The sequence below is a fragment of the Gossypium arboreum genome, chromosome 13 (assembly GCF_025698485.1).
Source record: "Gossypium arboreum isolate Shixiya-1 chromosome 13, ASM2569848v2, whole genome shotgun sequence".
NCBI lineage: Eukaryota > Viridiplantae > Streptophyta > Magnoliopsida > Malvales > Malvaceae > Gossypium > Gossypium arboreum.
In genome coordinates this window covers 15,479,037-15,504,940 of record NC_069082.1, presented here as the reverse complement: position 1 = coordinate 15,504,940, position 25,904 = coordinate 15,479,037, and the positions used below count along the sequence as shown (strand labels likewise).

At 35.7% G+C, this 25,904-nt stretch overlaps 1 non-coding gene and 1 pseudogene across 1 annotated transcript; both read right to left on the bottom strand.

The window, feature by feature from the left end:
- Positions 1-12,266: 12,266 nt before the first annotated feature.
- On the bottom strand, positions 12,267-13,547 carry LOC108472112 (amino acid transporter AVT6E-like; annotated as a pseudogene).
- Positions 13,548-19,166: 5,619 nt separating this feature from the next.
- LOC128287619 (small nucleolar RNA R71) lies at positions 19,167-19,273 on the bottom strand. The gene has a single exon (XR_008278318.1). It is a non-coding gene; the product is annotated as a small nucleolar RNA R71 (small nucleolar RNA).
- Positions 19,274-25,904: the final 6,631 nt, after the last annotated feature.

Below are 25,904 nucleotides of genomic sequence, written 5' to 3'. Positions count from 1 at the left end.
CCTTGAAGAGTTTCTCTCCCTTAACCGAATGACCTAAAGGACTTATCACAGACACCCCACACACAGTCTCCTCGAAGTGCACACCCAATGCCCCAAAAATGTTATATGCCACATATGAATGGGTTGATCCCACATCAATCAGAGTAGTATAAGGTACACCATATATAAAAAACTTACCAGTTATGACATCAGGTGCGTCACCCTCCTCGCGACGACGAGCAGCATACACCAATGCTAGCTGACGAGCATCCGCGTTACCAATACCCTTGCCGGGTGCCCCACGTCCACGGCCATTACCACCGCGACCTTGTCCACGACCTCTTGGCAGCGGCAGTCCATCTCTCACAGGTTGAGCCGGTCGCCTGACCCCTTGTTCGCCCACCGAGCTGAGTGGCCCTCCTAGGACAATCCTTAATCCTATGCTCCTTAGACCCTAGCGAAGACAAGCCCGAATGCTTCCAACACTCTCATTGATGCATTCGCCGCAATCCCCACAAGCTTGCGGTCTACACTGTGTTTACTGGGCTGCTCGAACCGGTTCCTCCATCCTAGCTCTCTTAACATTTCGATTTGCAGCACCCGCTGGTCCAGCATCCCTCCTGAACCGATTTCGATCCCTATCACGATTCTTCCGTTCGGTTTGTTTCACCTCCTCGGCTATCTTAGCCTTCTCCACCAGTACAGCGAAATCTCGCTCTCTCTGCGGAGCTATGAGCACCCTTAACTCATCTCTGAGACCATCCTCAAAACGAACGCTGCACTCGTATTAGGTGGAAACAATGCCATTAGCATACCGACTCAATCGTAGAAACTCCGCCTCATATTCAGCAATGGTCTTATTTCCCTGAGTCAGATTCAAGAACTCCTTTCTGCGTGCATCCACATAGCTAGCTCCAACATATTTTGCCTTAAAAGTCTGTTTGAACAGCTCCCATGTTACCCTCTCAGCTGGGGTACCCTCTCTCATAGTAATCCACTACTGATACGCTTCATCCCGCAGCAACGACAATGCCCCTTTCAACTTCTGTTCTACTGAGCAGTCTAGGTCATCCATGATCCGCTCTGTGGCTTCCAACCATGCTTTCGGCCACATTTGGGGCCACTCGAGATCGCCCTAAAAATCTCATCTCCGTTGGCTGAAGTCGTTCGAAATAGACCCCTATTCATGGGCCCGATGTTAGCTCCGGCCACCCTTTCCAAAACCCTCAACATGGCCTGAGACAAAGCGTCATCCCCTATGGCCCGGTCATACGGCCCATTTTCATTAACCGGTGGTGGACGTGCCTCGCCAGCTGGTATGTGTTCAGATGACGCAGATCCAGCTTGGGTGCTACCTCGGCCTCGACCACGGCCTCTTCCCCGAGTAGCCCTTGTACTCATAACGATTTATCTGATTACGAATTTTATGACATTAGTTTACTGGTTTCACTGTTTATTACAGAATGTCTTATGAACAGATAGAGTTTCAGAGTTATTTTCGCGCAATCACAATTTAGCTACGGTCCTAGTTTTGTAGCCCTAATACTACATTATCAATAGCACTATCTCTAAGGCTCAGTACTATCTACAGTATTATTTCCAGTCCAGTTCCATATAAATATTTAAAGCAGAAAAAGAACACTTACAGACTTGGTGCCGGGGATTCAGTGTGCCACTTCCTTATCAGTCCATTTAAAATTTTTTTAAAATACCCATGTTTTCGTTTACCAAAAATAAAAAGATTTGATTTGAAAACACTTTTATTTTAAAACTATTGATTTAACCCCGTTTAACAATAGAAAAACTTTGAACATCTTCGAAAACTTATAGAAAAAACCTTCTTTTTCTTTTTGAAAAGATTTTCGGACCCGATCTACAGCCGAGTTGTTGCAACTAGGCTCTGATACAACTAAATGTAACACCCCAAACCCGGCCCAGACGTTACAGCCGAATTTAGTATGTCACATGAAGATGCTTCAAAAAATAATTGTTTATCTAAATTCTTTGTTTAGAGTTTAGCAAAAATCTGTTCTTGTTTTAAGTTAAAGTGAATGGAAGCTGTGCACCAGGTAGGAAGCCAGAAAAGAGGAGGTGAGTCTTATAGGACCGCTTAAGTACCAAGCTCTTCTCGGATCCAATCCTAGACATGCACACATCCATTGCCACACTTTAAGCAGGTTACGTGTCTACGAACATTAAAACAAGTTTAAGTCTGCTTAAAACATTTATTTTCTTGGAAAAACATTTACTTTGCGGAAACTTTACGCGTCATCGTGATCTTTTAAAAACAGTAGTTTTATAAAACGAACCCTAGTGCTAACCGGTTTAATAATCCCCAAAATAAAATTAATTAAAAAAGCGGCCTTATTACAACTTTAAGCATAATAAAATAATCGAAATTAAATGCTAAACTTATTTAAAATCGGCAATCAATCTTCATGGCCACTCTGAATCCCTTGACTCTAAGTCCACCAACTAGGGCTCACCGCAAGGATGGAAGAGGAAGGGGTGAGTTTGGGAAACTCAGTGCATACAGAAACCCATCCAAAGCCCAAATCAGCTCGAGCCCATTGGGCCTAAGCCCTATTCAGATAACAGTACACAGTGGACCGAAGCCCTTTTCAAAATACAGTAGCAAGGCTTTAGCCCCTTTTATCATAACAGTGTGGCCCATAGGCCCAGTTTAGTAACATAGGTAACAATAGTGGTAATGCATGCAAACCCATCTGGGGAGACTACTCAACCCACCAACCGCTACACTGCCCCCGTACCAGCCCTACACTCCATGTGGGGAATATCTCAACCCACCCAGCCCTACACTCCACAGTTGCAGCAACGCTGCTCAAATATCAGTAAGTTGAGGCAAAGCCTCCAGTACGTGGATGAACCACTTTCAATACTTCCTCCATCAATACCCCAATCCCATGCAACAGATATTAATAAAAGCATATCATGTAAAATACAGTATTAATCAATCATGCGGTTTAGCCAATTTAAACCCTAAAGGTATATCGGTAATTTTGCTCTTTAGGGTAATTTTAAATAACTTAGCGACTACACAAGCTACTTGATAATTTTCAGCAGTTTTATGCGGTTTGGTTCCACCATCTAACTAACGAGCTAATTTGCCCATGTCTTACCCATATTGGTGCAGTAAGCCCATTAGGCCCGATTTTGGCCCATCGAGGCCCTCTTTTTCCAAAATGCGTTAAGATGTCACACAAACTTACTTACCACCTTGCGGTGCTAGATCTAACAATTACTCTCGTCTTGAGAGCATTCGCATACTCACAAGCCCATGAAATGCCGAATTTCGGCATTTCGCTTTTGCCAATTGAACTAAGAAAGGGTGTTCGGTACACACGATTCATGACGGCGCTAATTGAGATCTCTTCCGATGTCCTACAATTGATTAGCACAGTTCCTATTTACAAACCATAATCACTAAACCCACAACCTATTTATCCATGATCGAACCATGTCCCTAAAAGCCTTTGAAACCTTACCTTTTTGCCAAAATCGATAGCTAGCTCCGAATCCGATTGCTCCAACAACCTACGCCTTCAATCCAACACTTAAGAAGACACTAATCATTGACAAAAAATGTCAGTTAAAAACCCTTAGAGCCACATGCCCAAATCGACAGCCTCCCTAGATTTTAAGGACTTCGGCTTTTCCTAACTTTGTAAAATAGGACCAGATCTGAGATGATGAACACTTACCCTTACTCCTTTTTGATCTCCATGCAATATGATGCAGATTTATCTTTCAAATGACAGTAAAACTCGACTCCCGGAGTTTTGAAGTTTCGGCTATTAGCCCTCAAATCTATGGTTTTTCGGCTTTTGGGTGATGAAGGAGATGACAGTGTGGGGCTATAACCTTGATGTAGAATTGCCGACAGGTATCTAGGGTTTAGAAAAGATGATTGTCGTTTATTAGGCACAAAAATATCGAAGGATTTGGCTTGGAAGAAATCGGCACAACTAATGTATTTTTCGAGGTTTCGGCTTTTGTGGTTTCGGCACAAGCGTTGACGAACAGTAGGTTTGATGAACGGTTTTGAAGAAGAAAAAATAAAGAAAGAAGAATAGAGAGAATGGTGGTTTCAGCTGGAGAGGAAAAAGAGAGAAAAGAACAACCCTAAGGTATTTAAGTAGAAGAAAACGGCACCACTCAATACCTTAAGTGCCGAAATACTAACCTAATACCCCTCTGCCGAAATCCCCTTTCTAATTCCCCTAATTCGGCCAACTCTTAGCCTCTCTCCAAATCCCTTAAATCTCTCCCCTTATCACTCCTTAATCCAAGCGTTTGGACAGATTCAAACTCTCCTTTAGCAGACTCCACCTGGACTCCAACACTACCCCTCCTGCACTTAAAAATAAATGCATCTATTTGTCAACACAGGGAATCGATCCATGCCTTCCCCAATGCTCCACACGCCACCTTTTTAGGAGCCTAGTGGCGTCACCCTTGCCACTTTACTAAGGCTCTTTTTGTGATGCAATTTACCCATAACTCTATACAAGGGCCATCTAGCCGGAACCCCTAACTCCTAAGTCCAAAAATTCAAAAATTCAACCGGGTTGTGGCCAACACATGGGCCTTCTATAAGCCCAGTTACCTACTCAAAATATTAATTTCACATCCAAATACAAAATTATAAAATCTTTACAAAATATTGAAAACCGCGAATAAATCCGAAAATCAGGATGTTACAAATAGTGATAGAACTTTTTTCAATTCTTTTTGAATTTTTTAAGATTCATCATACGTGGCGTTGTTACACCTAGGGAGGATCCATTATATCTTGCAGCTCGATATAAGGCAACCCGTCAAGTTTCTAGCCTATATACTTTGAATCTTTAAAATATTTAAAATAAGGAATGGACAAGCAAGCTACATATATGGTAATAAAATTAATTCATACTTATTCATACTTAAGTTGAATCAAATAATAATTAAGTTGAACCAAAATATAAAAACTTATTCATACTTATTCATACTTCAAATAATAATTAATACTATTTTGATAAAAATTAGTTATAACTTTTAAAGACATTTAAAAATATTAAATATTAAAATCAAACATTATTAATATAAAAAAATAGTAATTTGAATTTAATAACATCAAAAAAGAATCGTAGTTTAATTTTTATAAGTAAATTGGAAATAAATTAACGTTATATAAATATTCAATAGCGATAGAACTTTTTTCAATTCTTTTTGAATTTTTTAAGATTCATCATACGTGGCGTTGTTACACCTAGGGAGGATCCATTATATCTTGCAGCTCGATATAAGGCAACCCGTCAAGTTTCTAGCCTATATACTTTGAATCTTTAAAATATTTAAAATAAGGAATGGACAAGCAAGCTACATATATGGTAATAAAATTAATTCATACTTATTCATACTTAAGTTGAATCAAATAATAATTAAGTTGAACCAAAATATAAAAACTTATTCATACTTATTCATACTTCAAATAATAATTAATACTATTTTGATAAAAATTAGTTATAACTTTTAAAGACATTTAAAAATATTAAATATTAAAATCAAACATTATTAATATAAAAAATAGTAATTTGAATTTAATAACATCAAAAAGAATCGTAGTTTAATTTTTATAAGTAAATTGGAAATAAATTAACGTTATATAAATATTCAATAGCGATAGAACTTTTTCAATTCTTTTTGAATTTTTAAGATTCATCATACGTGGCGTTGTTACACCTAGGGAGGATCCATTATATCTTGCAGCTCGATATAAGGCAACCCGTCAAATTTCCAGCCTATATACTTTGAATCTTTAAAATATTTAAAATAAGGAATGGACAAGCAAGCTACATATATGGTAATAAAATTAATTCATACTTATTCATACTTAAGTTGAATCAAATAATAATTAAGTTGAACCAAAATATAAAACTTATTCATACTTATTCATACTTCAAATAATAATTAATACTATTTTGATAAAAATTAGTTATAACGTCTAAAGACATTTAAAAATATTAAATATTAAAATCAAACATTATTAATATAACAAAATAGTAATTTGAATATAATAATATCAAAAAAGAATCGTAGTTTAATTTTTATAAGTAAATTGGAAATAAATTAAGGTTATATAAATATTCAATAGCGATAGAACTTTTTCAATTCTTTTGAATTTTTAAGATTCATCATACGTGGCGTTGTTACACCTAGGAGGATCCATTATATCTTGTAGCTCGATATAAGGCAACCCGTCAAAGTTTCCACCTATATACTTTGAATCTTTAAAATATTTAAAATAAGGAATGGACAAGCAAGCTACATATATGGTAATAAAATTAATTCATACTTATTCATACTTAAGTTGATCAAATAATAATTAAGTTGAACCAAAATATAAAAACTTATTCATACTTATTCATACTTCAAATAATAATTAATACTGTTTTGATAAAAATTAGTTATAACTTTTAAAGACATTGAAAAATATTAAATATTAAAATCAAACATTATTAATATAACAAAATAGTAATTTGAATATAATAATATCAAAAAAGAATCGTAGTTTAATTTTTATAAGTAAATTGGAAATAAATTAAGGTTATATAAATATTCAATAGCGATAGAACTTTTTTCAATTCTTTTTGAATTTTTTAAGATTCATCATACGTGGCGTTGTTACACCTAGGGAGGATCCATTATATCTTGTAGCTCGATATAAGGCAACCCGTCAGGTTTCCAGCCTATATACTTTGAATCTTTAAAATATTTAAAATAAGGAATGGACAAGCAAGCTACATATATGGTAATAAAATTAATTCATACTTATTCATACTTAAGTTGATCAAATAATAATTAAGTTGAACCAAAATATAAAAACTTATTCATACTTATTCATACTTCAAATAATAATTAATCTTGTTTTGATAAAAATTAGTTATAACTTTTAAAGACATTGAAAAATATTAAATATTAAAATCAAACATTATTAATATAACAAAATAGTAATTTGAATATAATAATATCAAAAAGAATCGTAGTTTAATTTTTATAAGTAAATTGGAAATAAATTAAGGTTATATAAATATTCAATAGCGATAGAACTTTTTCAATTCTTCTTGAATTTTTAAGATTCATCATACGTGGCGTTGTTACACCTAGGAGGATCCATTATATCTTGCACTCGATATAAGGCAACCCGTCAGTTTCCGACCTATATACTTTGAATCTTTAAAATATTTAAAATAAGGTTGGAGAGAAGGTCACTATTGTTATAATTATAATGGACAAGCAAGCTACATATATGGTAATAAAATTAATTCATACTTATTCATACTTCAAATAATTAATACTATAAGGTCAGGTTTCCAGCCTATATATACTTTGAATCTTTAAAATATTTAAAACGTACCTTAATAAAACGTACCTGGACTACTCCACTCTCACCAGCAAACAGAGGCTGGAGTCCAAAAAGTAATATGTGTTAAGTAATTTAAAGTGAAAATGCATAGAAATAAGGAAAAAATTTTAGCAACGAAATCTGTACGTACCTAGAACAAATGTCAATGGTTGTGGTGTATTTAGTTGCACCAAATATTATTTTAGGTGCTCGATAGTACCTAGAACAGATGCAAGATTATAAGAGTAGCACCAAATATATTTCAGTTTAAGCAAATATAAAAACTTTACCTATATCAGTACCAAATTTTAATTCGAAGATTAAATGGCGACTTCAGTTGAACCAATACTTGCGGGAGGAGCAGAAGCGATAAATGAAGTCAGTACACCTCAAAGAAAATCGCAAAACGCACTATATAGAAAGCACACTTATCATCAATGGGACAAAGGAAACTTAAGGATGTGATGACAGGAACTACTCAAGAAGACACTGATTATCACATGTTCTTATTCATACTTATTCATACTTCAAATAACAATTAATACTATTTTGATAAAAATTAGTTATAACTTTTAAAGACATTTAAAAATATTAAATATTAAATATTAAAATCAATTGCTTCAACCCCAATCAACTGGAATTTGCCAATGACCATGAAAAACATCATAATATATTGAGTCTTGCTGCAATTTACTATATCCAATATAAGCTTGCCATTCTAAATACCATTATCAGTGCCATTTTCTTCCTTCACCATAGCATTTATTACCTTCAATCGACATCTCATTTTATAATTAGAAATTGAAAAGCATTTTCAAACAAAATATAACAATTTTTTTATATAAAACGTGAGCAACAAGACAGCATTAAACTCTTAAATCAATCTAAGTCCACACTAAACACATAAGTTGGATAGAAACATGAAAACAGACCAAAAGAACATCTAAAAAACCAAAATGGAATCACCATTATTATGTAAACATGAAAATGCACAGCTTGAAACAAACCAACTTTGCATGTGCAGAATCATACTCCACAAAACTCATAAACATTAACTTCTCCTAACCAGAATACCAACTTTATGTTAACATAGGCCTTGATGGAAACCAACATAACTGTTGATATATAACTTATCTAATAAGAATCATAGAATATGCAGAAAGTACCTGAGTATTTAGTGTGACATCCCTAATTTAACCCTAGTCGGGAAGTGGTTTCGGGACCACAAAACTGGGTCACAAAAACATTTAAATACCTTATTCCATGCCAAATATATGTGAAAATGCATGTGTGAATTTTTAATTCTTTGATTTAGTTAAATTGAACGTGAATTGAAAGAAAAAGGACTCATGTGAAAGGATTTAAATATATGTGGCTAATTTTAAGAGGTTAGTAAAAGAATGAAGTAAAATAGATGGAGTTGCATGTCAAATAGTCCATTTCCTAAGGATAGTGGCCGGCCATGACAAGATTATGGGCAAAGGAACATGTTTCCAATATGTTAGGTTAGTGGTGTATGTAGGAAGCCATAAAATAAAAGCTAGCATTAAAGAATTGAAAAAAAATGATGAGCATGGATGCCCCCCCCATTTGCCGTGAATTGAACAAGAAAAACAAAAAAAAAGTGCTCATCCTTTCTCAAATTTTTGTATTGCCGTGAGTGAGGGAGAGGGGGGGTTTGGAGAAGCTTGGCCATACTTGCAACTAGATTGAGGTATGTTTGATGTCATTCCTTAAGATTCATGCATGTTTTAGTTGTTAGTTTGAAACCTACCTAGCCCATGGCTTAGATTTCTTTGCTATTTGATGGAGATGAAGTTCGGCCATGGAGGTTGTCTTTCTTGGTTGGTATTTTAATGTTGTTGTGACGAAGCATGAAGAGAAGTGAGATGAATGTTTAATAAAAGGAGATTTTTGTGCCATTGAGTTCTTGTTGTTATATGTGTATGTGCATGAGTATTCGCCATGCTATAGAATCCATGTTGCAAAATAATTAATGCTTAATGTGATATATAATAGTACTTGTGAATGAGCTTGAGAGTATCTAAATTATTAGTTGGAGGTGCGAATGTGGTCTTGGATGAATTTTAAAGAACAAAGAAATTTTGGGTGACTATAGGTCAAGGACATTCGACCAAAGGCTTGTGTGCTAGCAAAGTCGGCCTAGATGGGGTAAATGTTAAGTGTTAAATGTTCATGAGATAAAATTTTGTGATTTGATGAATTAATGATGATAGTATAGTTGATGTCATGTATAAATATGGGGCAAGACGGTTAAACTAGTTAATTTATTGATTAAGCTCAAGAAGCTAGAGGTGGAGAATCAAGCAAAGGCAAAGGAAAGAACATCGAGTAGCCAAGTTGGAACCATTTTACCCAATACAATGTAAGTCATTAAGCATATATTTGATATTGCTTAAATGATTGTAATATCTATGCAATTGTGTTTAATGAGATGAAATATGTACAAATGTATGTGTATGAAAAGATGATATTGTTGAACGTAAAGAGATAGTGAAATGTGTAGGAAGTTTGCTTGGCACTAAGTGTGCGAGAAATAGATGTGTACGGTGACGAGATTGGCACTTGAGTGTGCGAGCTTGTAATGTATGGCACTAAGTGTGCGAGTTTGGACTATATGGCACTATGTGTGCGGGCTTGAATCACATGGCACTAAGTGTGCGTGATTGAGTATTAAGCACTATGTGTGCGAACTCTACACATATCTCCGATTGAATATTTATATGGAGGTGTGACTTTATCGAGATGAGTATGGACAGCGGAAAGAGTAAGTACCTTGAGTTCATGGCTAATAGATGCTATGTTCATGCTCGGGTGGAGTTGGTAAGATTTAAATCTATGTGATGATTTCAATTGCATTCCGTAAATAAGGTATCGTGGAATAGATGAAAGTTCATTTGATTGCATGATTGTTGCGGAAATGAAATGATGTATGGAAATTGCTTCAAATATCCTACTGAATAGTATATGAAATGTAAATGTATGACTTGGTATGAGATTGATCCGAAGGTCTAAGGAACTATGGTATAGTTCGGTATGGTGGAACACTTGGCCTTGTTTCATTATTTCATTTTATGATAATTTTATTAATGGATGGTTGTGGAATGCTTATGACTTACTGAGTTATAAACTCACTCGGTGTTTTCTTGTCACCCATTTTAGGTTTCTTGGACTCGTCTCCTTTTGGGTGCTCGGAACCGTCAACGAAGTCATCACACCGGCGAGCAATTTTTGGTATTGTCTTCTTAGTCAACTTAGGAGAACATTTGGCATGTATGGGCTATTTTGTTTTGTTAAATTTTGGGTTATAAACTTTAAGCCATGTGAAAATGGCCTATGTGGTCGTTTGAGTGGGATGCTAGAACCTATAGCCACGAGTCTTAGAAACCTTAATTTTGATAAGGTGGCCATAATTTGTGTCATGTATGATGGATGATTAGTAAGGCTAAGGAAGGATTCATGAAATTGGCATAGTCTACTGCAGTAACTGTTGCGGACAGCAGCAGTGATATGAGATCGAAAAATCACTAAAAATAGTAGAAGTGGAATTAATTGCTAAAAAAATTACGTACTCGAAGATTGATGGGTCTATCTTCATATGGATGAAACGAAATGACCATATAAGCTGTATTTTAAGAGATATTCAAGATTTCGTGAGACAGGGCCAGAACGGTTTCTGGATTCTATGTTTTGACTTTGAAAATTTACCATAAATTATCCAGAAACAATTAGAAGTCATGCCTTATATGAATAGATTCCCCATTGAGTATAGTTTCATTAGAAACAAACGGAATGAGCATTGGAGCTCTGTACGAGATGATATCCAGGTCGTAATGCGCAAAGGTCAGTGTAGTCGAACCCCGAAATAGGGGTGACTTTAACTAATAAACTGTACCAATTGGCCTGACCAAAAATTTTAGAAATAAATCCACGGATGGATATATGAGTCTAAATTCGGGAAAAATTTACGGAACTGGTTTTCAAGTTCTTGAACTCGAGATATGATTTTTAAGGTGACAGGGACGCAGTTTGCCAGCTGGACTGGAAATGTGAAAAGTAGTCTGTGTGACACATGAGAGTTGGTCTGAGAACCCCTCGTGTCCGACTCCGGCGACGGTATCGGGAATGGGGTGTTACATTTAGTATCAAGAGAACCATGTATTCAAAGGAAAAGAGCCAGAAATTGATCAATGTATGCAAAACTTGGTCTATATTTCAAAACTGGAGTAAAGCTTTCATCTAGTACCAAATACATACATATATAGAGACAAAAACACACAGGCATACATCTTCCATTACCTAAATCTGTTTCTTGAAAATAAAAGATAAGTAAGCTTCTACAGGAAACTTAACGAAAGAAGCCAAATCGAGACAAAACATAAAAAAGAGTGGATGAAATAAGCTTAAAAATTTAGGAATGTAATTAAAATGTTAATTAAATGTTAGGTAAAACATTAAAAATTTAGGAATGTAATTAAATGTTAATTAAACATTGAAAACATAAAAGGAAAAACATGTTGAAAGAAACATAAATGTTAGGGAAGACAATGTTTACCTTGATTGAATTGGAAATGTTTTCTTGAGGGTTTATTTAGAGATGCTTGGGATTGATCTCTAATAATGTCGAGAGACTTCCCTACTCATTGCATTTTTCTGGTCGACAAAACAATCAAATGAATTCTAAAAATAAACAACATTTAATGATTGGTATAATATTAATTATATTTGCTAATAACAGGTGGGAATAAACAAATAAAATGATTAAAAAAAAACAGCCAGCAATTTGGTATAACATTAACAGGAGAAATAGGACCAAGCTCAATACCATTAAAAGACAGTAAGTTGCATTGTATACATATTATCATTGCAATTTGGTATAAATATTCCCGATTATCCCAGCAATGCTAACTATCACAACTAGTATTAACATTAACCACGAAAAAAATTCCTCTACTCTGCTCAAGCTCATGCTCTCTTCTTGCTGACTTATCCTCAATGCAATTAGAGCAGGGAACGTAAAACCTAAGGAAAAAGTCATTGTTGCTCCAAGAATTTGAAAGCTGTCCATATATTTGGGATCATAGTAGATCCAATATATATAAGCACTAAAAATATTACTATTAATGCCAAAGACCTTTTTTTACTCTCCGTGAGAGGAGCTGATCCCTCAAACACCAAGTTATCCACAGTTTGCCGTAGGGAAAAGTGAAAAACAAGGAAAACCAGAACCAAATGAAGAGCAAATATAATTCAAAGCAATGCTAAAACGAATTCCCGATTCCTATCAAAATTGGTCAAAACATCACCTTCGAGTGTCCTTTCCAAGAGCAAATACCACGATATTGCTTGTTCAGGGATAGATCATAACACAAAGACCAGTTGTGATCCTCCCACCGATTCATCTTTTGAGGAGATCGCCTTCGAGCTCATTGTATATAGGTTGAACATTGAAATGGCAAACATATGCATTAGTCATAATAGGGATAACTACTAGTAAATCCAAAATTGCCATTTTCGATCCAAAATCTGGGCTCATCCTTGGAGCCTCTATCTTCCCTTCAATAAGCTTAATGAATGCAACAGCAAAGCAAACCACAACGAAAACAACAGCGAGAGCTACCAAAGCAGCGGAAGTCATGCTCAATGAATCAATCCTATCTAACACGCAAAGTGGAGCAAGAAAAACAACCATAACAACCAAAACCAATAACTTCCTATGATCCCAAAAACCATGTCCTAACCACTGATCGAGAACCCCAATATGACGAACCGAACCAGACATAACATCACCCATAATAATCAAATAAACTATCAGGACACCTGCATTGTTGACAATTATGCAAATCTCAGACAAAACCCTAGCAGTTCTCCCCATTGCAATTTGCACAACTTCTCCATAAGATCTAGCTTTACAAGAAACCGCAAACCTAATCAACATCTCGACAGTAATTTCAGACAAAATCCCAATTAGGATTATCAAAAAAATCCCTAAAACAAGCCCCAGAACCTTCATAGTAGCAGGTAAAGCCATGATTCCAGCACCAATAATTGTGGTGGTTAAGTTAAAGACAGCACCAGAAACACTAGACCCGGTATTGGGTTTACTTAAAACAAGGGTATAATCATCAAGATCAAACCCATTTCAAACCATTTCAAACAAAAGAAAAAGGCAAGTAATACAGTAACTACACATTAATCTGAAGGGGACTCAAAAACTAACCATTTCAAACCCATGAAGCATATGACCGTCGACGAGAGGAAAGGGAAAATAGTTAGGGATTTTGGGGATGGGGGAACAGAATAAGGGAAAAAAAGGGGACTTGGGGAAAATGTTAGGGATTTCGGGTTTGGGGAATTAGGGGATGATTTGGGGAAAAAGAAAGAGGTGTTTTTTGTTTTAGGGATTTAGGGAAGGAAGAGACGAAATGGGGGAAAATTACGAAACAACGCCGTTCTAATACGAGTCGTGGCGTTTATTATAGAAATGCCGCTAAAGCCACTACTATTCAGAGGAAACGACGTCGTTTTACTGTAATGTATAATGAAATTTTATGGCGTTTTCTAGAAAAACGCCGCTATTTTCAATCTTTAGCGGCGTTTTATGTATAAACGCCGCTAATACCTTAATATTTTATAAAAATTGATCAAAATTTAAAACTATATATTTAGAATTTCTTTTAAATTATATCTAAATAATGTTACTGTGATGAATGTTAGTGTAGTACAAAATCTATATTTCATATATTTATATTAGGTTTAGTACAAATTAGCAAGAATCTCATAAAATTCTAAATATTGGTTCAATATTCAATAATATACCTTAAACTTTAAACCTCAAACAATAAACTCACACTCTAAACCCTAACTATAGTTGAAACTTTAATTTTGATTTAATACATATTTTAAAATACATATTATGTATTCATATAAATTAATTAATTAAAAACATGATGCTATTTATTATATCAATAACGTGTAAATATTTTACAAGATCTAGATCAAATTACAGTTCATGTACACAATTGCACACTAAACCACTTTTCATATATATATATATATATATATATATTTTAAAATAATAATTTATATATATTTATCTTATATACATTTATCTTCTAAATTAAAATCCAAAATTATACTCTAAATTTAAAACCCTAAACTTTAGACCACAAACACAAAACCCCTAACCCCAAACCTTAAACCCTAAAACCATTCGGTAACCCCTAAACCAACCATAACTCCTAGACCATAAAGCCCAAACTATAAAGTACTTTAAAAACTGCTAACCCTAAACCATAATCGTAAACATATTTTTGGGAATTGTGTGGCCAATGTTAGTGTAGTACAAATTAAAACACATATATATATGTTTATATTCTTATATTAAATAATATGAGTATATACAAAATAGCATGAATCTTAAATGTTCTTGATTAATTTCTAGCTAATAGTATCATTTCCTTAAACCCTTAACCTAAACTTAATTTTTAACATATTTTATTTGAGACATTCTATTTAATCTAAATATATTTAAACAAAAAATAGATAAAAATACACAATAGCATTATTATTTATACAAAGTTACATAACTTTAATAAAACAATTTCTCTATTGGAACACTCTAGTTATAATGTCCACTCAGAAGATATTTCTATGTTATATAAGCTTGGAAATTATACATAGTTCAACAAATGCTAATTCCACATTCAAAATCACCCTTTCTTAATAGCATCCCATGTAAGAATCTGGAAAGGAAATTATCTCTTAAGAAGTTAATAATTGTCCCATTGTAAACTTCAACCCTAACCTTTAAACCCTAAATCATAATCCATAAACCCATAATTCATCATAAACCTTCAAATACTAGTTAACTCCTAAACTGTATATCTTAAACCATAGTTAACTCATAAACCTGCTTAAACCCTAAACCATATATCTTAAACTATAATGATAATTAATTTAATTAATATTTTAAATTCAATACTATCTCTTTTACGATTATATAAGAAAATATTTAATATATTGTATAACCATAAATTTTAATAATTATTGTTTTAGGGTTATAGATTAGTGTTTATGATTTTTTGGGGTTTAGGGTTATATGACTTTAGCGCGTTTTACCAAAAGCGCACTAATGCTCTAGTTTTTAGCGGCGTTTTACCAAAAGCGCCGCTAATGCTCTGGTTTTTAGCGGCGTTTTAAGAAAAGCGCCGCTATTGCTCTGTTTTTAGCGGCATTTTTTACTAAAACGCCGCAGTTGCTCTGTTTTTAGTGGCGTTTTAAGAACTTAAAACGCCTCTATTGCTCTGTATTTTAAAATTTTTGCGGCGTTTTATCAAAAAACGCCGCTAAAGGCCTATTTTCCTGTAGTGTACTAGTGCATTATCTTCATCGCGTGCTTAACCTTGAGGCATGGATATTTCTTTGATTCTTAAGAGAGCTTCGAGCCAAGGAAAGACCATTGCTGCACCATCACCTAAATTGACAGTAAGAAAGAGCCATGTCCATCAAAGGCACTCAATAACCTACACGTAGTGAGTGCCCATCCTTGGTGGGGCATCAATCAAATAAGGAATCTGCTGTAATCATCACTCACTCTCCTTTAGTTCAAGTTCCTCCTAAAATTCCTTCAGTGCTGAAGGCTCTGCCTTTGGAGCAGGCTCTCCCAGATATAATACTAATCATTCATCATCAGAGAACTCCATGGATGCAATCCCTCTAATTTAGTCGTTTGTCCTCTCCTCTTTAACAAAGGGTATAACCCTTACAGAATCAAATAGTAACTTTCCTTGGCCTGGCCTCATAGAGTTAGTGCCCTTTCCTATTCCTCTTGATTCAATCACTCAAAAGAGGCTAAGTTGGCTACCACTGTAGTTACAAGAAGCCTTCTCCTCTTATCTTTCTTCCTAGTCCTTTAAAGATCCATTTTCCCTCATGGCATAAATTTTAGAGATCTCGTCTCTAGAGCACAACCTTTGGGGTTATAAACACAAAATAACATATTTGGAAAGGTTTATAAAATCTAAGGAAGACGCCTTAGCTGATATCCATCGGAAGTATCAATACTTGAGTTGTACGATGGTGAGGCTATCTACTCAGCTTACAACTCTGAAGAAAGAATATGGGTATGCTCAGACTAAAATCAATTAACTTACAGATAAGATTGGCCACTTAGAAAATAAAAAATTTTCCTTTGAAGAGATGTCTAAAACCCAAGAGAGAGGCATAGGGTAGAGTTGAAACAACTACACCAATCCTAGGGAGAAGCCCTTGGAACATATCAGGAAGATAATAAGAAAAACTTTATTGAGGCCCTGCAAGAGTGGAAAGTGAACTTAATCCTACATGCCCAAGTGGTAGCAGGTCCTTTTAACTTAGGCAAGGTAGAATTTTAATATCTAAAGGGTGTCTCTATGGATTCACTCAACTTTCAAGTTTATAGCCTCAATAGCGAGGAGTGAGAGGTTTTCCAAGAAGAGTGGAGGTAAGATGTTATCTTTGTTACCCTCATCACGCTTGAAGTTGAGGGTAAAGTAGAGAACTTGGCAGGCATAGAGGAAAACCCTAAAAGTCATACTTAGTCAGAGGAGGCTCTTCCCAGCCAACCCTCTAAAGAATGAGACCAAAATGCTATTTATCTTGTTTTGTACTTTATATTTTTCTTTCTTCCCTCCTTGTATATATATTGTTCTTTTATCAATGAAGTAATCTTTTTTCCTTTCTACTGTTGTATTGATAAACCGTAATTTATACATATTTCTATCCCACGCTTAGTATATTTTATCAATGATTTTTCCTTAAAATTGTGAATTCGATGCTCCTAATGCCTTAAATTCATGTTTTATACTTAGGTGAGCATAGGAGAGGGAAAGGGACGAGAAACGGGCCAAAAACGGAGAAAATGGGCCAAGTATGAAATCAACATGGCCTGGAGCTCCTCACACGGGTGGGCCATACGCCCGTGCCTATTTAACAGGCTTGACCACAGCCTAAAGTAATCGCACACGGGCGTGTCCCTGCCGAGCCCAAGTTTAGTCCAATTCAGAAAAGGCCAATTTTGAGGGTTCTTAGGCATTCCAAAGCCTATAAATACACCCTAGAGGAGGAGGTAAGAGGACACACAGAGGGAGAAGCAGGGAACTGCTCAAGGAAAGTCGATTTATCCATCTTAGAAGCCGGATTCATCATTAAGACTGAAGATCTCCCCTTAATTTCCTTTCAGAAGTTTTGGGTTTTTCTTTATGTTTTGTATTCATTATTCTTCTGAGATGTTTACCTTTTTATTTATGAACTAAAACCCCTAAATACCTAAGGGGAATGAAACCTAAAACAGATCTTGTTATTATTATCTGAATTGTATGATAAATATTTGACTTGTTCTTAATTATGTGTTCTTAATTCTTGTTTTGATATTCCAGGATATTGATTCAAGTTAAGCTCTTATTCAGAGGAGGAATAGACCCTGTCTAAGAGTACATTTGTCATAATTAAGTGGAGTTGGTTGCGCCCTAGAGCTAGGGTGACTAGATTTTGTCGGATTAGGGTCAAACCTAATAAGGGATCCATAGATCAAGTTAATGCAACCCTAGGGAGTTAATTAGAAAGAGATTTTAATTATTCAACCTAGGGTTAGACGTTGTTAGTCTCGAGAGAGATAATAATATAACTTAGGAATTTCTATGGATCAAGTCAAATGAATAAATCGTCTGATTTAGAGTCAAATAACAAGTGCAGTCTAGGTGGATTTTCCTTAGGTATTGTCTCAATCAATCGAGTTTTCCAAAAGTAATTCCCCAATTCTATTTTCTGTGAATTCTTAGTTTAGTTAATTAGCTAGTGAAAACAAACCCCATTATTCTTAGGCTAGATAATAAAAAGACAGTCATTACTAGTACTTTTAGTTCCTTTGGGTTCGACAATCGGTCTTGCTAATGCTATACTACTGTACGATAGGTACACTTGCCTTCATCGTGATAATAGTTAGTTTCAAGAATGATTCATTATAAATATTTAAAACCTGTCACGAATATCACATATCAAGCTTTTAGAGCCATTGCCAGGGAACTAAGATATTAGGAACACTCGATTTTTATTACTTTAGCATTTACTTTTACTGCAATTTAAATTTTATTCTAATTTTTATTACTAATTCTTTCTTTTCCCTTTTTCTGGCAGGTTCTTATAGTTTATGACTAGAAGAAACCCGTCAGGACCATTACTTTTTGACAACGAGATTGATCGCACGAGTCGCAGAAACCAAAGAGAAATAAGGTGAAGCTTAAGATACATAGAGAACGAGCAAGAGGACGATATTCAAACCACAACCAAGGAGATGGCTGAAAACCAAGAAAATCTGCTACCTCCTACGATTGCTGTTGATAAGAATCCTACTCCGCGCACTATGTATGATTATGCTAAACCTAATTTAACAGGAACTGAGTCAAGTATAGTTAGACCTACTATTGCTGCAAATAATTTTGAACTGAAACCTAACACAATTCAAATGATACAACAGTTTGTTCAGTTTGATGGTTTGCAGGAGGAGGATCCCAACGCTCACTTGGCAAATTTCCTAGAATTTTACGATACATTTAAAATCAATGGTGTTTCTGATGATGCCATACGTCTTCGGTTGTTTCCATTTTTGTCAAGGAATAAGGCTAAACAGTGGTTGAACTCGTTACCACGAGGGTCAATCACTACTTGGGAACAAATAACCAAAAATTTTTTATTAAAATATTTTCCACTGGCTAAAACAGCCAAATTATGTAATGATATCTCTTCTTTTGTGCAGATGGATTTAGAAACACTTTACGATGCATGGGAGAGATACAAGGACCTTTTGAGAAGGTGCCCTCACCATGGGTTACCGCTTTGGCTACAGGTTCAAACGTTCCATAATGGCCTGAATCCTTCGACTCGACAGATGATTGATGCAGCCGCTAGAGGAACTATCAATAATAAGACACCTGAGTCGGCTTACGAATTTATTAAGGAGATGTCACTGAATAACTATCAGTGGCAAGTTATGAGAACAAATCCGACGAAAGTAGCCAGTGTCTTCAACCTCGACGCGGTTACATGCTATCTAACCAAGTAGAACTCTTAAATAAAAAGATTGACAGTTTGTGTGGTTCTACTCAGGTACATCCAGTGATGAGGTGCGATTCGAATGGAGGAGGAGCATGCACAGAATATCAACCCTTCAACCCTAGCATCAGGAGGAACAAGTCCAATATATGGGTAACAATAACTCTAGACCCCAAAATAACCCCTATAGTAACACTTATAATGTAGGTTAGAGGAACCATCCCAATTTCTCGTGGGGCGGTCAAGGAAATCAAAGGCCACAACATCCTCCGGGTTTTCAACAACCACCCTACGAACAGGAAAAGAAGTTGAACCTTGAAAAGATACTCTCAAAGTTTATATCGGTGTCAGAAACTCGTTTTTAGAATACTGAGACAGCACTTATGAATCAACAAGCATCGATCCAAGGGCTCGAAACTCAAATTGGACAGCTTGCCAAGTTGATTTTTGAATGACCACAAGGTAGCTTGCCAAGCAACACAGAATCTAACCCAATGGAGCAACTCAACATGATTACTAGTCAAGATGAGGAAGGGTTAGTCACACCTGAACCAGAACCAAGGCAAGAAACTGAGTTAAGCAAAGGTAAAGGTGAGGTAGACCACAATGAGCAGAAACCGGTAAGTACAGAATACAAACCTCTTGTGTTATACCCTAATACGACAAGGAAAGACATCTCAGATGAACAATTTGGTAAATTCCTTAAACTCTTAAAAATTTACATATTAACTTACCGTTTATTGAAGCTCTATTGTAGATGCCAAACGCAATGAAATTTTTAAAGGAGCTTTTAGCAAATAAGCGGAAGTTGGACGAGGCTTCGCATGTGAAGCTGAACGCAATTTGCTCAGCTATTCTACATAATAAACTACCTAACAAATTGAAAGATCCAGGGAGTTTTACAATTCCTTACTTAATTGGTAGTTTAGATGTTAATAATGCATTAGCTGATTTAGGGGCTAGTATTAACGTCATGCCTTACAATATGTTTAAACAACTAGGTCTTGGGAAACCCAAATAGACTAGGATGGGCATTCAATTAGCAGATAAAATTATAAGGTTTCTTAGGGGTATTATTGAAGATATGCTAGTTAAAATCGATAAATTTATATTTCCCATTGACTTCGTTGTTCTAGACATAGAGGAGGATAGCAACACTCCTTTGATTTTAGGAAGGCCATTTTTAGCAACTGCTAGAACGATTATTGATGTTGGCACAGGTGAGCTCACACTTCGTGTGGGAGGCTAAACAATCACCCTTCAAGCTCACAATTCCAGTAACACATCGAAAATTGAAGGTGATTGTCTAAACCATTCTACTAAAACTGACAATATGGTGCAACCTACTTTGTAGGAAATGAGCTTGAAGGAAGTACATGAGCCATTTTCAAGCAATAGTAGAGGACCTATTCGTGAAGAACGAAGGCTACAAATCGAGGAGCTAGATGAATGGTGGATACATAAATCGAGAACACACGATAAACCAAAACTATGCCAGAACAAGCTCAATACCTTTCAAAATCAACTTAATGTTGGAGATAGAGTTTTATTAGATACTGTAGATACTGTAAATCCCTAATCCTAGCCATTGCAAGTCTACACGGCCTCCCTAACACGCCCGTACGCCGCTTCTAACCCCATTTTTTATGCTCATTCTCCTCTTTCTAGCGTTTGTTTACTCTTTTCTCTTTTACTTTACTGATTTCTAATGCTATTTATCATAGTAAACTGCACTTTTCAAGTTATTTTCAATCTTTCTATCACTCAAACTTTGTATCTAGAGTAGTCACCATCCTTTTCATGTTGAAGTTCTTACTCATTTCATGATTTTTATGCTCCATTTGACTATTTTACGTGTACATTCATAGTTAAGTAGATAAATGTATATTTTTAAGTTTTGTTTTGGTAATTTCTTTTTATTTTCTTAGTCAATATATTAGGCTACATTCATTCATGGTTATTGTTTCTATAGGTTTCATGCTATTAACCCCACACAAATTCATTCTTTAGATATCTCCATTACTTATTCTCATAGGGTTATTTGGAAAGTATTCACATTCCACTTCAATTTCTATTATAGGTACACCATGTCATCTTCATGAGGAAAGAAAGCCGTCGTCCCTGCTTCAAAGAAAAGGAAGGTATCATCGTCTTCCTCGGGTCCTCCCACAAAAATTCGTCACCCTTTCCTATAGTTCCCTATTGGGCCCTAAGAAGAACTTTTCCAGATTCTACGGGCCCGACCCTTGGAAGTGGGTCACTGTATAGACTGGGCTGCGTTAGAACAAGTCCAACTCGAGAATGCAATTTTGGCCCTCCTCACTACCGATCCTTGGGGGCTTTTCTTTGAGGTTGTCGAGCTGACATATCTCGAACTCAAGATGGAACTCTACTCAACATTCCATCTTCAGACCATGATGGCCTGTTTTGATGACCCGGGAACAATCCAATTTTGCTTCGGTGGTCTAGTCCGCCAATTGAACGTCCTAGAGTTCGAATCGCACTGGGCCTTTACACTGAGTAGTTCATGGAGGAGAATGAACTCCACGCTCTCAATCGACACATCTATCACTCTCCTTCACGGTGTTGGAATGCCCTCGCCCCCAGCGCTGCCTCCTACAATCCTAGCCACTCTAAGGCACCCTCCATCTCTGAGGTACTTACACACCATTTTGGCTCACATGTTAACAGGAAGGAGTGAAAGCACTGGCATCATCAACACTCACGACGCCTACTTTCTATGGTGTATGTCACACGGGCACGTCATAGACCTTGCTTATTTCATTGCCCTCGCCATTCAACATCAGATGGAGCGACATAGGAAGGGGGTCATCTTTATCGGGCCCTATGTGACGCAGTTGGCTTGGCACTTCAGGCTCCTCAACACAGCAACCCAATCATCCTCCCTCACTCTCATGGGCCAGATGTCCCCACAGGGCATCTCGAGCATGTTAAGTATGAGGATGATCGAGAACCGACGTGCCACATTCCCTCCTTAGTACTGTCTCGCCCAATCCACCGAGAAGGAGACCCCCGAGGACATTACTAATGATGTCCCTCCACGTCACGAGGACCCATCGTTTCAGCCACCACCACTCTCTCGTCCAGTTCATACGGTGGTTTCATACGCTGACATCTCTGAGCGCCTAACTCAATTTGAGCAGCAATGTTTTCAGTGCTTCAATCACATTGATGCTATACTGCACCAGATTTGTTAGCAATTCCACATCTCATCGCCACCCCCACCTCGCAAACCATCTAGCGATGAAGATGTTTAAAAACTTTTATTTATTATTTTATATTTTTACTTTTATTTTATTTTACAACTACTTTTTATTTTTCTTTCATCTTATTTTTATTAGGACTTATAATTATTATTTTACAAATTTTAATTTCGGCTAATTCATATTGAGTACTTACTCTTCCTTATATATTTCCTAAAAGAGTTCCTGATTCTATCACAGTTATAAAGAGCTTCAAAGCTCGCTATTACTCGAGGACTTGAAACTCCACTGGGGAAGGTTCTCCACGACTGCCATGTCTTGCTCGACCATGACCATAACCAACTTCAAATATAATATTCTTTCGGCATAGGACTTAGGGACTAATGAACCACTACCACCGCCAGAGTATCCTCCTCCACCCTCACGCCGATTATTCTCCAAAACTCCAGTTCAAGGAAATTCATTCATCACCCAGGAAGTTTCACTTCTCTCCTTATCTTATTTTTATATTCTTTTCTATATATCTATCTTCGTACATTGAGGGCAATGTACATCTTAAGTGTGGGGTATTCATTTCACTATCAGAAAAATCCCTAAATGATTGCCTTGTTCTCTTGAAAAGCTTTCATATCATGTTTAGGATAAATTTTGATTGATTTATGACTTTTATTGATATATCTTGAATTAAAACATAGGCATTTATGCATTGATTGTTTAAACTTTAAGACATTAGGGAATCAAGCATGATAAGTTGATTTTTGAAGAATTAAAAAACTTTTAGATTGTTTCCCTAAGTTTAGGTATTTTCTTGAGTTGGAATTCACAAGTTTAAACATAAAAAAGCCATACTTTTTGTGAGATCTTGAGCCTTTAGAGCATCTATTATTTCTTTCATGCTCACTTTCATTATGAGTGTATCAGTATTGAATTATTATTCTATAACTTGCTTGATTATGCATGTCAAGACCACACCATTTGATTTGATATGTCAAAATGATAAAGGCACTTAGGTTTAACCCACTCACTCCACAAAAGCCTACCTTTACAATTAACCCTTAGTGAACCCCCTTGAGCCTAACAACCCATTCATTGATGTACCCTCAATATTAACCCATAACTCATTATTGTTGAAATCCCCTAAATTAATTTGATCTCTATTTTTGTCGAGATTTGAGTTGGAATAGTTGCTGAGCTATGTTTTATTCTATTTTGTAATTTTACTTGTTCTTAAAATATATATATACATGTATATATTTTAGTAGTAGTGATCTTCTGAGCTAAAGAGTTAAATTCCATATTCTGAAAAAGCTCTGTTGTACGCAATTGATGACTAGCCATTTTTCTAGCTAGGCAAATTTTCAATTCAATCTCGATTCTAACCCTTTCTTTCAGCTTGTAACCACACCCTCTAACCAAAGCCACGTTACAACCCTTTAAAGACCTTTTGATTGATGTTTCATTTCAATTTATAGTGGTGGAGATTTGATTTTCATGCAAGCCTATGGTAAAGACTTTTCATTATTTGAGTGCTTTATTTATTGTCCTTAAACACCTCGAGTGATTTGAGTGAATATTTAGTGAGGATGTGAAACTCTGTGACATTTTGAATCAAACATAATTACTTAGACGAGGGGAAACACCTATGTTTTCATGATAAAATACTCAACTTGGAATGTTTGAAACTTTGATGTTCTTTCAGTTGAATTTTCAATGTATGATTACCTATGGATTATTTTGAGATATTATCGATAGAAATTAAAAGTTGAAAAGAATTTATTTTGATTATGAGTTGAGGATTTTGCTTGAGGACAAGCAAATGCTTAAGTGTGGGGGTATTTGATAAACCATAATTTATACATATTTCTATCCCTTGCTTAGCACATTTTATTAATGATTTTTCCTTAAAATTGGTGAATTCGATGTTCTTAATGCCTTAAATTCATGTTTTATACTTAGGTGAGCATAGGAGAGTGAAAGGAACGAGAAACGGGCTAAAAACGGAGAAAATGGGCTAACGTACGAAATCAACACGGCCTGGACCTCCTCGCATGGGTGGACCACACGCCTGTGCCTATTTAACAGGCTTGACCACGGCCTGAAGTAATAGCACACGGGCGTGTCCCTGCTGAGCCCAAGTTTAGTCCAATTCAAAAAAGGCCAATTTTGAGGGTTCTTAGGCATTTCAAATCCTATAAATACACCCTAGAAGAGGAGGAAAGACGACACACAAAGGGGGAAGCAGGGAACTGCTCAAGGAAAGCTGATTGATCCATCTTAGAAGTCGGATTCATCATTAAGACTGAAGATCTCCCCTTAATTTCCCTTCAGGAGTTTTGGGTTTTTCTTTATGTTTTGTATTCATTATTCTTCTAAGATATTTACCTTTTTAGTTATGAACTAAAACGCCTAAATACCTAAGGGGAATGAAACCTAAGACAGATCTTGTTATTATTATCTGAATTACATGATAAATATTTGACTTGTTCTTAATTATGTGTTCTTAATTCTTGTTTTGATATTTCAGGATATTAATTCATGTTAAGCTCTTATTCAGAGGAGGAATAGACCCTGTCTAAGAGTACATTTTTCATAATTAAGCGGAGTTGGTTGTGCGCCTAGAGATAGGGTGACAAGATTTTGTCGGATTAGGGTGAAACCTAATAAGAGGATCCATAGATCGAGTTAATGCAACCCTAGGGAGTTAATTAGAAAGAGCTTTCAATTATTTAGCCTAGGTTTAGACGTTGTTAGTATCGAGAGAGATAATAATATAACTTAGGGATTTCTACGATTCAAGTCAAATGAATAAATCTTCCGATTTAGAGTCAAATAACAAGTGAAGTCTAGGTGGATTTTTCCTTAGGTATTGTCTCAATCAATCGAGTTTTCCAACAGTAATTCCCCAATTCTATTTTCTGTGAATTCTTAGTTTAGTTAATTAGCTAGTTAAAACAAACCACATTATTCTTAGGCTAGATAATAAAAAGACAGTCATTACTGGTACTTTTAGTTTCTTTGGGTTCGACAATTGGTCTTGCTAAAACTATACTACTATAAGATAGGTACACTTGCCTTCATCGTGATAATAGTTAGTTTCAAGAACGATTCATTATAAATATTTAAAACCTCTCACGCATATCACGTATCACTTATTTACCCTTTCCTTTACATTATTTAAATTACAT